A 14,475-nucleotide genomic window follows, 5' to 3' on the forward strand; every position below is an offset into this window, starting at 1 on the left:
CTGTGCCCTGTTGTGGGGTTCCTCCGTTCGTCTGGACTTGTTTTTATGTCCCCTTGAGGAGTTTTGTGTGTTTCGGTCAGGAGAGGTTAAGAGCTGCTTCTTACTCTGCCGCCATCTTAACCCGGAAACCCAATCCAGATTGTTTTAATCAGTTTCAAGGCATGCTTTCTTTGAAATTATAGCTCACAAGAGTGCAAGCAATATTTATTTTAGTAGATCAAGCAGAGGATACACCAAAGCAAAAGACACTTCTAAAAACATCATAGACAATTAATGAAAAAAAAAATCATCCTCATACCCAACAGCTTCCTATACCACTGGAGGAGAGAGCACACATATAGATAATTCAAAAACTCACATTAATAGATACCATAGTATGAATTTAAGCTAAATGCTTTATAATATAGGGAATATTCATGTTCTATGTGATGCATATACTTAGGGAATAGCTAGGGAACAACTAGAGCCAGGACCCAAAGCCGTAATCATCTGGGTTCATCCTAGCTGGAGCTATCTCCTCCATCCGTCCCTTCCCCTTTTCCTCTGTTATTCACACCATTGTTCTCTACTGGTCTACTGATGCCATCAGGCTATACACTACTTTATCTACTATTGTAAACTGTTACCATCTGCTGGTTCTATGCCATATATTTCAGCTACTATTAGGCATATTTCCCAGAGGGAAAACAACTGGGCTTTTAAATTTACAGTCCTGGAGACTATTTCACCTATTTTGGATTTGGACCCACTACTACCCAGACTGTTTTTGGTGAATATCGCAGATACCACTCCTTTTAATTCACTGAAGGAATCCTACCTAATAAAACCAAAAGTGGCTGGATGAGATAGCCTTTGTCTTGATTTCTTGTGAACAATGAATAAAACCTACCCTCTTACCTCACACAGGACAAATTCAATCAACATAAACTTAGCTAACATTTTTAAACTTCCCAGATTCCTTTTCTGTTAGTTGGGAACTCAAATATTTAAAAAATAATATAGTCCCTCCAATAGACCTCAAAGAGTCTACAGTGAGGGGTGGGGAGATTGGAGGAAAATATATAAACAGAGAAATTAGAATATGTTGGGGGAAAGGGAAAAAAGTTTTATATATTTATAACTGAAGAATGAATTTTCATACACAGTTGGATCATGGATAGCTTTTTGGAAGAGATGGTATTTAAATTAGGGTTCTAAAGAGAAGAAACATTTCTATAGGTAAAATGAAAAACAACTATGCTCCACTCATGAGGATCAGCCAGCCTGGGTAACAGCACGTAGTAGGGAGAGAGAGCAGAATGAAACTAAAGAACAACGAATAGAAGCTGAAGGATGGGAGTAAAGTAAAATATGACTGGATAGGCAGAATGGAACTGTGGGAATTCTTAACAATTAGACTGAGGAGATTGTTTTCTAGAGTCCAGGAGGAAATCACTGAAGGTTTTTGAGCACAGAAGTTAAATACTAAAAGGTGCAACAGGAAGACCAATTGTTAACTATGTACTTGTGAAACTCATTCTGAGCCTCAGTTTCTTTATGTGCAAAATTAAGGTTGGGTTGAACTAACATAAAATTTCTCAAGCTCTAAATCTAATGATCTTGTGAAAGTGTTTTTTTTTTATTTTTGAAAAAAATTTTCCCATCCCAGTTTTATTTATTTACTTATTTTTCAAGGTTTATCGACCAATCAATTAATTATTTAATTAAATTAATTTAAGTTAAATCTATTTAATTTTTAATTAATTAACTCCTTAATTAATTGATTTCCTAATTAAATTAAAACAAAAAGTAATTAATGATTAATATATTAATTTATTTAATTGATTAATTTAGAATATTTTTACATGGTTACATGATTCATGTTCTTTCCCTCTCCTTCTCCTCCCTGCTCCCAGAGCCAACAAGCAATTCCACTGGAGCCAACAAGCAATTCCATGTTTCATTGTTCAAAACCCATTTCCATTTTATTACTATTTATCCCCATCAAACCATGTGATCAATCATATGTTTTTCTTCTGCTTTTCTACTCCCACAGTTCTTTCTCTGGATGTGGATAGCGTTCTTTCTCATAAGGCCCTCAGGATTGTCCTGGATCCTTTTGTCCATTGCTGCTAGTAGGGAAGTCTATTACATTTGATTGTGCCACAGTGTATCAGTCTCTGTGTACACCATTCTGTGTTGATGGAATTAATCCTACCCTGCCCATTTTTAGATCTAATCACCAAAAGTGTAAACAACCCCACTTAATTTTCAAGTGGGGAAGTCTTTAACCCACATATGCAAGAGTGGGTGATGAATCAGAATTGACTGCCCCCAGGAAGTCCTAAGCAAAGCCTTTGTTGTGATTGGTACACATAAAGTAGAGGAAGGCAGAGGAAGTGATGCAAAAGAAGTGCCTTTAAAAGGGAGTGACAACTTCCTGTGAGTCAGTTCTTCACTTCTTCACCTTGAATTGAACCTGGAGGAGCTCTGGCTGAGGACCTTGGACTGCTGTATATTTCTCCTTAGAACTACACATAGGTGAGTGAAGGCTGACTCCCTTAGTTTCCCTGAAGGTACTAGCTTCCAGAGGGGCCCTTGATTAGGAGGAGCTCTCATGGCTAAAATCCTTGTTAATTGACTTTTAGGCTCTCTGGAGCCCTGCCGGAGCAAAGCCAAGACTTGAACACATAATCTAGTTGATTAAGTTAGATCTCTTACTCTACCCTCTTCTCATTTCTCTACTTTCATTCTCTCCTATATTTTATAAATAAATTGCTAAAACATCATTTTACAATTGAAATTCCTGGTGACCAACCCTTTTTTTAATATTCAGTTCAACCAAACCCTAATTTTTCCCCTTTATAATTCTCCTGGTTCTGCTCCTTTCACTCTGTATTAATTTCTTGTAATATGATGTGAAGGCTTTTATTTTTTCCAGGCTTTCAGATAGACCAATAATTTTCAAATTGTCTTTCCTGGATCTGTTTTCTATGTTAGTTATCTTTTCAATGAGATATTTCATGTTTCTTTCTATTTTGTCATTCTTTAGATTTTGATTTATTAATTCTCTCTGTCTTGTGAGATCATTACCTTCTACTTGCCCAATTCTAATCTTTAAAGACTGATTTTCAGCTCTGATCTTTTGATTTTCCTTCTCAGTTTGGTCCATTCTGCTTTTCATAACCTCTAGCAGATCAATTCTGGTCTCCAATTTGCTTATTATTTCATTTTATTTCTGTACCTCTTTTTCCCAGGTGGGTGATTTTGTCTTTTAAACTGTTATTTCATTTTTAATTACTTTCATTTATTTTTCCCATTTTTCTCCCATCTTTCTTACTTGGAGTTCTTAGAGAGCTTGCAAACAATTTCCATTTTTTGGGTAAAGTTTGGATGTTTTTGCTTGTTTGTCACTCTGCTGTTGCTTCTGTGTTTTGCTCTTTTTCTCCATATAAATTATCCAACATCAAAAGCTTTTTCTGCTGCTACTTATTTCTTTTGCTACTTGTGGATTGTGGTTCCTGTAGGTTGGTGGACTTTCTTAGCTTCTGTCTCACAAGGATTTGCATTGCTAGTATCATCCAGGCAGTTCTTTGTGTAGTATACTTTAAAGCAGTTTGCCCTGAGGTTATTTTTCCAGTCCCTGCTGCCTTTGCTGTGATCAGCCTTGCTCTGCTGCCCTGGCTCCATAATCTTCAGTCTCAGGCCCTAAGTCTTGCTGGCAAGGCTTTGCACTGCCCTCAAGGGTAAGTATGTGGTGCCCTCAGCCAGTCCCTGAGAATTTAGAGATTGCCTGGCCCTTGCTCTGACTCTGGAGTAGTAGGTAGTGTGAGGGAGGGGTGATCAGTTCATGCTTTGAAAAGTACAGTTTTGCCCTCTTATAGGGTGAAAATCCCCAAACACTGCCTATCTTTAAGACTGCACCCCATAGGAGAGCCCCTTTACTCATATGATTTTGATTTTTGTCCTTTTGAAATGCTTTGTAGTTATCGGATAGGAGAGTCTGAAAGTTCCTGAAAATGTTTTTTAACTGGAAGACACTTTGAAAATTATAAATTAACTTACAAATGAGAGAAGGGATTTTTGTTAATAATGCTAGTTAACTTAACTTGTGTGGATGTGTTAGAGAACTTCTCTGAGGATTCAAATTCCACAGGACAAGGACCAAATTGATTATGCTTAGAAGTCACTTCCTCTATAAATCCTTTTTAATGCCCTTGGAATAATATTTGAAACAGAAAGACACAGATAAATCTAGTGTACAATTCATTGTGCTTTAACTGAAGTAAAAAAAAAAAGGAGCAGCAGACGAAGTAACAAGAGAAACAGACAAAATTAAAAGAAAAAGAAACTATATTTTTATAGAAGGTACCACAAATAAGACACTATACTAAACATACATGCACCAAATGGCATAACATCTACATTCTTTTCATGGATTGACCTTGCATACCTTTATTCACAAGATTAAGTTCACAAGCTTATTCACAAATTCACAAGATTAACAAGTTTTATATAACATTTCAGAGAAATCATAGATTTAGAGCTGGATCTCACATACCATCTTATTACAGATGAGGAAACTGAAGTCAAGGGAGACTAAGGAATTCACCTAAGAACACACAGGTTGTAAGTCTAAAAAGTGAGATTTCAGACTCAAAATATGTCTTTAAATTAGTAGCATCTACAATCTTAAAGAAAAACTTAAATGAGATATAGGGAGAAATAGTAGAGGAACTTCAATTTATTCCTTTTGAACCTAAATCAATTTATCAAAAAATAAACAGGAGTGGTCAGACACCCCCTCATGGAGGCAGCATCAGTGACAGCAGCTTTGGGACGGTGATGGAGAGTGCTAGCCCGGCGATCCTTCCCTCCCTACCCCCAGATGCTGTGCACCCTCTGACCCTGCCCAGACCCCGACCCCCACCCCCACCCCCACCCCCACGCCAGGACAATGGTGAAGTATTTCCTGGGGCAGAGCGTGCTCTGGAGCTCCTGGGACCCACCAAGTGTTCACTGCTTTGAGTACATCTTGGCCAAATTGCAAGGTTAAGCTCCTTCTAAGACACTTGTTGAAACAGCTAAAGAAGCAACTGAGAAGTCAAAAGAAACTGCTCTGTCGGCTACTGAGAAGGCCAAGGACCTGGCCAACAAGGCAGCCACGAAGAAACAGCAGCAGCAATCCTAACACTATGTTTAAAGGAGCCATCCTCCTGCCTCCCCTGCACCAAAAGGGCCCTGCTGCCTTCCTAGATTGCCAGTCCCCGAGACTGAGGGCCTATTGGCAAGATCTGAGCTTGGAGTCCAGAGCCCCATCCCCCAAACAGACCATCAGTACAATGCAAGCCCACAGACAATCCAACTCTTATCCCATTACCCACCTTGTGTCCGAGTTGTAATTTATCATTAAAAATCAATTTTCAACCCTGAAAAAAAAATAAACAGAAAGGAAACGAAAGACATGAATAGAATATTAGAAAAGTTATAAATGCAAAAAGGCAGAAATATCAAATTCATCTTTATAATGCAATATAAATATAAATAATGTAATAAAAATTGCATTCTATAGATGGCCTTTGAAGCACAGATAAAAATTTATTTGGAAATTAAATAACTTAATCTAAGGAATGGGTAGGTCAAAGAACAAATCACAAAAAGCAAAAATTTCATTAAAAATAATGAAAACAATGAGAACAATTTGGGAATGCAGCCCTGATTTAATCACCAAAATATAAATCCTGAAAATCAAAGGAGAGGTTAACATAAACAATAGAAAAAACAAAATAAAAACAAAACTCTCTTGCATTAATAGATCTAACATCTGTTTTTTAAAATGGATAAGCCATTAGCTAATTTTAAAAAGTTTAAAAAGAAAGAAAAGCAGATTACCAATATAAAAAATGTAAACCAATGAAGAATAAATAAAGGAAATTATTAAGACCTAGTTAACCCAACTATACACCAATGAAAATGACAATCAGAATATAATTTCAATACAATGAAAACTGAAGGGAAAAAAATGTCTACAAAATTCTTCTTCGTTGACACAAATAGGTCATAATAGACCAAGAAGAGTTAAAATGGAGAAAGAAAACTATAAAGCAATATGCCTAATGAATTTAATTAGTAATATTAGCACAAAAATTTTAAATAAAATATTAACAATAACACTACAGAAAAATATCACAGATGTTTAAGTGGAAATTTTATGTCCTTTAGACTTCATCTCCCAGAATTCTTACCTCGCCCCAAATTCCCTTTTCCTTTCTGTTTACGTGTGTCTTTTACATGATTATATATAAGTTTTGGTTAACGCCCTCTCACTCTCTCTTCCATGTGAGTGGGGTTTGGTGAGCACTCACTGTTTTCTCCAGCTCTCTAGTTAAACGTTAATAAATCTTTATAAATATTATACTTTGGAGATATTGAATATTAATTTTAAAATCTACATTTTGGCACCTACAAAGGGACCCCTGAACCACCTACAGGTAAGTAGGACCCCCGTCCCCGAGGTCTTCCTGGTTTACTGCCCACTCAAAAGGTGGGAAGCCCCTACCGACTTCCACTATCTACTGTCTTTTTTTTTAAGATTTAAATATTTTATTTTTTTAGAAAAATTTTCCATGATTACAAGATTCATGTTTTTACTTTCCCCTTCACCCCCCTCAAACACTCCCCATATCCAATGCACATTTACACTGGTTTTAACATGTGTCATCAATCAAGTCTTATTTACATATTATTGATAGTTGCATTGGTGTGGTCTTTTCGAGTCTATATCCCCAATCATGTCCACGTCAACCCATGTATTCAAGTGATATGTGGGTAGCGTTCTTTCCCATAAATCCCTGAGAATTGTCCTGGGTCTTTGCATTGCAGCTAGTACAGAAGTCCATTACATTTGATTTTACCACAGTGTATCAGTCTCTGTATACAATATTCTTCTGGCTCTGCTCCTTTCACTATGCATCAATTCCTGGAGGTCTTTCCAGTTCACATGGAATTCCTCCAGTTTATTATTCCTTTGAGGACAATAGTATTCAATCACCAGCATATACCACAATGTGTTCAACCATTCCCAAATTGAAGGGCATACTCTTGTTTTCCAGTTTTTTTTGCCACCACAAAAAGCGTGGCTATAAGTATTTTTGTATAAGTCTGTTTATCTATGATCTCTTTGGGATACAAACCCAGCAATGCTATGGCTAGATCAAAGGGCAGGCAGTCTTTTAGAGCTCTTTGGGCATAATTCCAAATTGCCATCCAGAATGGTTGGATCAGTTCACAACTGCAACAGCAATGCATTAATGTCTCAATTTTGCCACATCTCCTACAATATTCATTACTCTCCCCTGTTCTCATTTTAGCCAATCTGTTAAGTGTGAAGTGGTACCTCAGAGTTGTTTTGATTTGCATTTCTCTAATTATTAGAGATTTAGAACACTTTCTCATGTGCTTATTGATACTTTTGATTTCTTTACCTGAAAATTGCCTATTCATGTCCCTTGCCCATTTATCAGTTGGGGAATGGCTTGATATTTTATTCAATTGATTTAGCTCCTTGTATATTTGAGTAATTAGACCTCTCAGATTTTTCGTTATAAAGATTTTTTTCCCAGTTTGTTGTTTCCCTTCTAATTTTGGTTTCATTGTTTCTGTTTGTATAAAACCTTTTTTAATTTAATATAATCAAAATTATTTATTTACATTTTGGAATTTTTTCTAACTCTTGCTTGGTTTAAAAATTTTCCCTTTTCCATAGATCTGACAAGTATACTATTCTGTGTTGACTTACTTTACTTATAGTTTTCTTCTTTATATTCAAGTCATTCGCCCATTTTGAATTTATCTTGGTGTAGGGTATGAGATGTTGATCTAAATCTAATCTTTCCCATATTTTTTTCCAGTTTTCCCAATAGTTTTTGTCAAATAGTGGATTTTTTTCCTCAAAAGTTGGGCCCGTTGTGTTTATCATACACTGTCTTGCTGATGTCATTTACCCCAAGTCTAGTCCACTGATTCTCTCTTCTGTCTCTTAGCCAGTACCATATTGTTTTGATGACCGTGGCTTTATAGTATAGTTTAATATCTGGTACTGCTAGGTCACCGCCCTTCACATTTTTTTTTTCATTATTTCCCTTGATATTCTTGATCTTTTGGTATTCCAAATGAACTTTGTTATAGTTTTTTCTAATTCAGTAAAAAAGTTTTTTTGTAGTTTGATAGGTATGGCTCTAAATAGGTAAATTAATTTTGGTAGAATGGTCATTTTTATTATGTTAGCTTGTCCTACCCATGAGCACTCAATGTTTTCCCAATTGTTTAGAACTAGTTTTAATTGTTTGGAAAGTGTTTTGTAGTTGTGATCATATAATTCCTGTGTTTGTTTTGGTAGATAGATTCCTAAGTATTTTATATTGTCTAGGGTGATTTTAAATGGTGTTTCTCTTTCTACCTCTTGCTGTTGTGTTGTGCTGAAAATATATAGAAATGCTGATGATTTATGTGCATTTATTTTGTATCCTGCAACTTTACTAAAGTTGTTGGTTATTTCTACTAGCTTTTGAGTTCATTCTCTAGCATTTTTTAAGTAGATCATAATATCATCTACATGTCTTAGTCTCCTCATTGCCTATTTTAATACCTTCAATTTCTTTTTCTTCTCTAATTGCTACTGCTAGTGTTTATAGTACGATGTTAAATAATAGAGGTGATAATGAGCATACTTGTTTCATGCCTGATCTTATTGTGAAGGCTTCCAATTTATCCTCATTGCAGATGATGCTTGTTGATGGTTTTAGATATATACTGTTTATTATTTTTAGAAAAGGTCCTTCTATTCCTGTGCTTTCCAGTGTTTTCAATAAGAATGGATGTTGTATTTTCTCAAAGACTTTTTCAGCAACTATTGAGATAATCATGTGGTTTTTGTTGGTTTGCCTGTTGATATGGTCAATTATGTGAATGGTTTTCCTAATGTTGAACCATCCTTGCATTCCTGGTATAAATCCAACCTGATCATAATGAATAACCCTCGTGACCACTTGCTGGAGTCTTTTTTGCTAGAATTCTGTTTAAGATTTTTGCATCTATGTTTATTAGGGAGATTTGTCTGTAGTTTTCTTTCTCTGTTTTTGAGCTACCAGGCTTTGGAATCAGTACCCTATTTGCGTTATAAAAGGAGTTTGGTAGAACTCCTTCTTTGCTCATTATGTCAAATATTGAATATAGTATTGGAATTAGTTGTTCTTTGAAGGTTTGATAGAATTCACTTGTGAATCCATCTGGTCCTGGGGATTTTTTTCTTAGGGAGTTCTTTGATGGCTTGTTCAATTTCTTTTTCTGGTATGGGATCATTTACTATTCTATTTCTTCTACTGTTAATCTAGGCAATTTATATTATTGTAAATATTCATCCATCTCTCCTAAGTTGCTATATTTATTGCCATATAATTGCTCAAAATAGTTTTTAATGATTGCCTTGATTTCCTCTTCATTAGAGGTGAGGTCTCTCTTTTCATCTTTGATACTGATGATTTGGTTTTCTTCTTTCCTTTTTTAAATTAGATTGACCAGTACTTTGTCAATTTTGTTTGTTTTTTCAAAGTACCAGCTTCTAGTCTTATTTATTAATTCAATAATTCTTTTACTTTCAATTTCATTGATTTCTCCTTTAATTTTTATACTCTAATTTGGTCTTTAGCTGGGGATTTTTTAATTTGCTCGCTTTCTAGTTTTTTAATTTGCATACCCCATTCATTGATCTTTGCCCTCTGTAATTTCTTAATACATGCACTCAAGGATATAAATTTCCCCCTGAGTACTGCCTTAGCTGCATCCCACAGAATTTGGTAGGATGTCTCATCATTGTCATTCTCTTCAATGAAATTATTGATTTTTTCTATGATTTCTTCTTTAACTAACTGGGTTTCGAGGATCGCATTATTTAATTTCCAATTAGTTTTTGATTTTCCTGTCCAGGTGCCCTTACTAATTATTATTTTTATTGCATTATGATCTCAGAAGGTTACATTTATTATTTCTGCTCTTTTGCATTTGTTTTCAATGTTTCTATGCCCTATTACATGGTCAATCTTTGTGAATGTAGCATGTGCAGCTGAAAAGAAGGTGTATTCCTTTTTGTCCCTATTTATTTTTCTCCACATATCTATTAAATTTAATTTTTCTAGGATTTCATTCACTTCTCTTATCTCTTTCTTATTTATTTTTTGGTTTGATTTATCTAGATCCGAAAGAGGAATATTTAGATCTCCCACTAGTATAGTTTTACTATCTATTTCCTTCTTGAGCTTTGCCAGTTTCTTCTTTAGGAATTTGGATGCTATACCACTTGGTGTTTCTGTCTTTTAACTTGTTAATTTTCTTTTGAGCTATTTCCTACTTCTCTCGCCAAATCTCTTCCATCTTTCTCATGATCTCAGATTTGAACTCTTTGAGAGCTTGTGACCAATTTTTATTTTTTGGGAAGGTTTGGATGTGTTTACTTGTTTGTTCTCCTCTGCTGTTTTCTCTGTTGTCTGGATTTTTTCTGTGTAAAAGTTGTTGAGTGTTAAAGATTTCTTCTTAATCTTTCACTTTTGAGGTTCTTGTTCCTGGCTTGCCATTATTATTATTTCTTTCTCAGTCAGAAGTCTGGGTGAGGCAGACAGGCTCTCCCTATCCTATTTAGCTATGGAGTAGGTTTCATCTGAGTCACAGTGCTGTGAGCCTTCTCAGCTTTATCCTCACACCTAGGGTTGGTCTGAGCTCTTGAGGCTCCTGAGATCTCAAGTCTAGTTGTTCTCAGGGTCATACCACCTGGTGGTCCCCTTGCTTGCTCCTCTGCCCAAAGCACCTTTAACAGTCTCAGGGCATTGCTTCCACAGTCATGCACCCCTCTGCACTGGGTCCCCACCCAAGGTTCGTGCCTGTGTTCAAGGTCTGTGCCTGTGCTTAAAGTCTGTGTTCAAAGTCCAATTCTTTAGGCTCTTGGGGTCTTAAGTCTTGCTGCTCTCAGGAGCAGGCCCTGATGATCCCAGGTAGCTACCATGAACTTAATGAATGCCCCAAATTTGCTCTAACTCTTGTGTGCTGGCTTTGGCACTGTAGGTGGTGTGGAGGGGAGGGGGTTGCTCAGCTCACATTTTAGTGAGAGCTATTTCACCCCCTTATAGCATGGAAATGCCCGGATCCCATGCACCTTCAATGCCCTGTTGTGGGGTCCTTTTTTTTGGTCTGGATTTGTTTTTACATCCTCTTGAGGAGGACCTGTGGGTTAGGAGAGGTTAAGCAGCTGCTTCTATTCTTTTGCCATCTTAACCTGGAAATCTTGGGTATTTACTGCCTTTTAATCCTTTGTCCTCCTTACCCTTCCTGTACTCCCTTCTTCTCTCTTCACCCTTTCCTCCACCTCCTCCTTCTCTCCAGACCCCTTGTGGAGCTAAACTTTCTAGCTCCCCCACTGAGCCCTCTAGAGGGGCTCTTTCCCGCCAAATTCTCTGATTGACCTCCTCTCTCCTTACTTTCCTGCTATCCTCCATCCCCTTCTTCTCCACCTTTTCCACCTCCTGCTCCTTGCTACTGTTGCTCTTTTTCCCTTCCTCCCTGGCCCCTGGCTGAGCCTCTCCACTCTGAGGCTCCCCAACTTCATCCTTCCTTCTAGGGCTCCCTGCTTCCTGCCTGCTTCTGCTCCACCACTACCTTGAGTTGCTGCCTCAAGCTGCTAGCCAGTGTAGTTGGTCCACCACTTGGCATGGCTTCAGCTGCAATGAGAGTCCCTGTTTCTACTGCTTCCTCTGTGACTGGTAACCTTAAAATACTCCCTCCCCCAGTCCCAGCATAGCACAGAGGGGGAGTCCCTTTCCTTGCAGGGCAGCTGGTTACCTCCTAACCTCTGCCAGGCTCTTTGCCTTGGGGGGAGGTGAAGTCCTGACCTTTTTCACCCACCCAAGCCTGCATCCTAGCTCCCTCCCTGCTTTACCTCAACCTGCCTTACACCTGTATCTCCACTAGAGGGCATATGCTTTTGGTACAAACACAAAACCAGAAACCTGCCATGTTTTGTAGTCATAACCTCCATTTTGGTTTCTGGCAGACACGATCATGCCCCTTACTCCCACCCACCACCCCAAACACACCTCCTGCACTAACCCTGCCCCTTATTTCCCCTCCCTACCCTAACCCTGCCCCTTACTTCCACTCCCTACCCTAACCATGACCCTTACCCCTCCTTGTTGTTGTGTTGCCTCTTGGCCACCAGAGGCCAGTATGGAGCACTCAATTTTTTTTTCTTTCTCTGCTGAGTAGTAGTGGCTGCTTTCTGCCACCAGAGTGCAGCAACAACAACATAAATAATTTTTTGCAAATAAAATGCAACAAAATCATATAATATCATATAAAGTAAAATAAAATAACACAAAATACCCCCTACCCCCTAATAAAAAAATGGAAAAAGACAAATAGATACATTGGAAATTATTCTCTTTTCCACTTTCATTTAATCTACCCTTTTTGATTACAATGCTCAGCAGTATGAATGCTACTCTACAAGAAAGCCTCCTGGCTTTTGCCTAATTAGGAACCTATAAGGTTTTTGATTGCCTCCTTCCTAAGAAATGCTACCATACAAAAAAATTAAATCTGAATTGCAGACCAACATGCAAATTCAAATGCACAATTTCAAATACTTCTTACATGGCCCAATATCAAATGAAATCCCATCCAACACATGTCTGATTTTTGCAAGCCTGTTTCTAAACCACTAAGAGTGGAAAATCTTATTTTTCCCAAAATAGAAATGGAAGACCCCTCTCCTATATTTCAAGTGCAGAACCTCTTCTCTCATACTCTGAACCACCTTTCTCATGCTCTGCAACTCCTGGCTAACCTTACCTCCCTTGATCCTTCTCTTGATGCCCCTGTTTCTCCCACCCCAAAACCAATCCCAGCCCTGAGGAAATATCATCCTTCTACTATACCTGTTCCTACCCATGCTGCCTTGGTATCCCAACAGCCAACTTCTAATAAACCACAACCATTGAATAATTACTATGAAGGCCCTTTCCCCTTAAGGGAAGTGCCAGCAATAGGATGCAATGGGGATGTGGTAAACATAAGACAACATACACCTTTCACATCTCAAGATATAAAAGAATTGACACAATATTCCCAGTTTTAAAGAAGAACCATATCTGGTAATGAAAAAGATGGCTGACTTTTTTCAATATAATTCATCTTATAAAGATGTTGAAAATTTGTTCAAGGCTTTTCTAACAGAACACGAGAAAAATAAGATCATGTCTCATTTTAATAAAGTCCAAGGATTTTATGCAGCACACTGTCCATCTCAGGACACTGAATGGGACCATAACAAATCTGAGGATTATTTGCAATTATTTCATTGTAGGGAGGCCATTATAAATGCAATGCAAGAATGCTCCGAAAATACAGATACATGGACCAAATTTGAAAGCCTTAAACAATGCAATGATGAAACACCCTCCCAATTCATGGATAGGCTCATTGAGCTTGGGAGCAGATATCTTGATCTTGATCTTTCTAAAGAAAGAGATAATAGGCAAATAAGGTGACACTTTGTCTACAACAGTTGCAAAGCGGTCTGGGATTATTTTAAAACTCATTGCCCATGGTGGCCTCAGATAGGCCTGGACGAGTTGAGAAAAATTGCTGTTTATATCTCTAAAGGCCACAAAGAAAAACAGGAAGAGACTAATAATTTAATGGAAATGTTTCAGAAGAAACTAGACTCTTTAAGTGATAAAATTAATTAACAACAAAAAGGTGCATGGTACTCAAAATATGGCACTTGCCCCTCTTCAAGAATCTAATTATCAGTCCCTTATGTGCCACTTCTGTGCAAAAAGTGGTCACATAATGATAAACAGTAAGAATTGGAAACAAGCAATTTGAAATAACTTCAGAAATTACAACTTTTGATATAATAACAATTACAGAAATAATAATAATAATGGAATTCCACATCCAACTCCAAATCAGGCAATTGATAACTCATACCAAATGACCCTGCAACAGTATATCTTGAGTGGAGCGTGCCTCCAAACCCCCAAGGTGCTACTGCTCTCCAGGAGGGAGCTAAAGGAACTACCCCAAAATTATGAAGGTGTACAGGGCTGGGGTTGGGGCACAGGAATCAGAGGATACAACCTTTGATTTTCCAGACCCTGATGCCTTACTACCCATTGTCCCTATTCATTGTACCACCCATACTGATGAACACCATGTAACATTAAAGGTTGGTAACAACTATTATGATTGTCCTTTGGACACTGTAGCTTCCAGGTTTGGAAAGTTTTTTGTAGTTGTTTTCGTATAATTCCTGTGTTTGTTTTGTTAGATAGATTCCTAAGTATTTTATATTGTCTAGGGTGATTTTAAATGGTGTTTCTCTTTCTACCTCTTGCTGCTGTGATGTGTTGGAAATATATAGAAATGCTGATGATTTATGTGCATTTA

This window comes from Gracilinanus agilis, chromosome 2 (assembly GCF_016433145.1).
Source record: "Gracilinanus agilis isolate LMUSP501 chromosome 2, AgileGrace, whole genome shotgun sequence".
NCBI lineage: Eukaryota > Metazoa > Chordata > Mammalia > Didelphimorphia > Didelphidae > Gracilinanus > Gracilinanus agilis.